Here is a 2,637-nt window from a genome sequence, read left to right on the forward strand (position 1 = left end):
GTGTGTGTGTCTTAAACGATTTTATTTAATTTTTAATATTTTTCCCACAAGTCTTTTTATTTCCATGTGTTTCTTATTTTTTATTTTACTTTATGCATTTCTGCCTCATCGTGACAATTTGGTGGGCGGAGTTTCTTGGGTCAGCTCCTCTCCTATTGGTCATCAGACAGGAAGAAGCAGGATCCATGGTGCAGATCTACTGTGCTGCTTGTGCCTCAGTTTAGCTTAAAGTTGAGTTAAAAACAGACACAGGTGAGTGTTTTCATCCTTGTCTTTGTTTTTAACTCAATTTGTTGTGTTTTTTTCTGCTGTTGAAGCTTTAAACTGACCTCTGACACAAACAGAAACGTGTCTGAGTCCAGTTCTGGTTCTGTTCACTTTCTTCCATCACATCCTCCAAGTTCTCGCTCAGAAGTTTTTAAATCGTCCTGGAGCTTCAGAGACGTGGAGACAAAAACCTGTCACCTAGTGATGCAAGTCCAGTCTGATCCAGTCATGTTTGCAGGTCAGAACCCTCAGATCTGGGTCCTGGTTTGGACCTGGGTTCTGCTTGGGTTTCCTCCAGGTTCTTCAGGGTCCTGTCCAGGTGTCCCTGTGGTGGACTGGGACACGTCAGGAGTTCTAAAACCTGCAGACTGGACCCATCATCGCTTTCATTTCCCTCCTTCCTTAAAGAAAAAGGTTAAAAAGTTGAACAAATACATTTCTTTTGTTTTTAAACCGAGCAGTTCTGGATGACAGATAATCTCCTGCAGCAGATTAAATAACTCATAATCTGTTGGAACGAAGCCTCTAATTAAAGACAACTTTAAAAGAAAACAAGTGTTTTGTGTGTCTTCCTCCTTTAATTTCCTCTGACCACACACACACACACACACACACACACGGGGAGAAAAGCTTTGGACTCGTGAAGGATCAGTTCAGGTCTGGTTCAGGGGTCCAGGTTCTGGTTCTGCTGGCAGCAGGACGTTAACGCCACGTCTCTGTGGGATTAGAGAAACTGTTCTTGTGAAACTGAACTTTCGGTCGTCTTCAGGCCTGAACGATCAGGATTTAGTCGTAATAAATCAGAATATTCTTGTCTAAAATGTTTCAAATAAAACCATAAAATCCAAACATCTTGATAAAACCTGAGAAGTTTCCAGATGTTCTTTTTTTTCCCATTCTGAACGCCTCCTCTGTTTCCTCCTCCTCACTCCATCTTTCTTCTCCTCCTCTCATCATCATCACGACTCTTCGTCCCACGTGGAAACATTTCTTTAACTCCTGCTCACCAAGTTTCACCACAGCAGCTTCTTTACTTTACAAAACAAGTGGAAATAAAGATTTGATGAACGGTTTCAGCTGCTGGAGGCGGAGCCTCGATGACTCAGCTGTTATTAAACTGCAGCTGTGGATCACCTGAACCTCATCATGTCAGTAAAATGAGCTGCGATGTGAAGCGGACGTCACTTCAGCTCCTCGGAAACGAGCCCCTCTAACAGACCTCGACTCTGACAGCATCTGAAAAAACTGAAAAAAAAAAAAAACCCTAACAGAAGAAACTGGGTTTGTTGTTGTGTTCAGAGGCTTCGCTGATCCCAGAGAGGACAGATGGACTTCAGAAGACAGGAAACATCTGAGTGACGAAGACTTCTGCTATGTGAAGGCCGAGAGCAGAAAACAGCTGAAACAAGAAAAAAATTAAACTGATTTATATTTATCACGTTTTTTCAATAAAAACTCAAACGCGGCTGAATCAAAAACACAACACTAAACTTTAATCTGAATAAAAACCAAAGCAAACAAGTTTTAAACTATCATCTTGTGTTAGCGCTCAGTGTTGACGATCAATACGACCATTTCTGTGTTTTCAAAGCTGCAACAGATTAGCACCAAGTTAAGACGAAGGACCCGTCTGACCAGGACTGGTCAGGACCCGTGAGTCCTCTGAACGTCTCCAGACGTTGACAGGTCCCACAGAGGCGTTCGTTCCTGTCGCTTCACTTTCAAACACGTTCAGTAGCGTTCAGCGTCGATGCAAGCCCACCAGATTTAAACAGAGGTGGGCACAGCCAAACCAAAACGCTAGCTTCACTATTAGCTGTTAGCAGATTAGAAGAACTCAACTTTGGAAACTGTTGGGAGACCAGTTAGCTTCTGCTAAGTGAACAAAACCACATCTGCTAAACAAAATGTTAACTTTATAAATGTGATTTTTTTTTAGTTGCGGACACAGAAAATGCTCAGAAATCAGAAACAACTGAAAATTTTAAAATTTATTGCAATTTTGAGAGATTTTCTCAGAGAGGTAGAGTTTTAAGATGTTTTATTAGCATTCCTGCTGAGTCATTTCACTGTTGTATCAGCAGGTTGAACGAGCTGATCAGAATTCAGCAGAGTGAAGGAGGACTGAGTACACATCCCTGAGGAACCTTTTGCTCAACATGGTGGAGTGGCGTCCTGCTACCAACATTTACTGAGAATAATCCAATCAAATATGTCTCATTTATTAATATTTCACTCTTTATTAGACTTAAATACATTGTTAAATTGTTTTGTTATCAGTTTAATTGGAAAACAATTTCACTTGAATATTTTTGTTTAAGTTTTGACTGAAGATGGAGACTGGACTGGATGGAAAACACCATTATAATA

Source organism: Austrofundulus limnaeus, unplaced genomic scaffold, assembly GCF_001266775.1.
Source record: "Austrofundulus limnaeus strain Quisiro unplaced genomic scaffold, Austrofundulus_limnaeus-1.0 Scaffold177, whole genome shotgun sequence".
Lineage (NCBI taxonomy): Eukaryota > Metazoa > Chordata > Actinopteri > Cyprinodontiformes > Rivulidae > Austrofundulus > Austrofundulus limnaeus.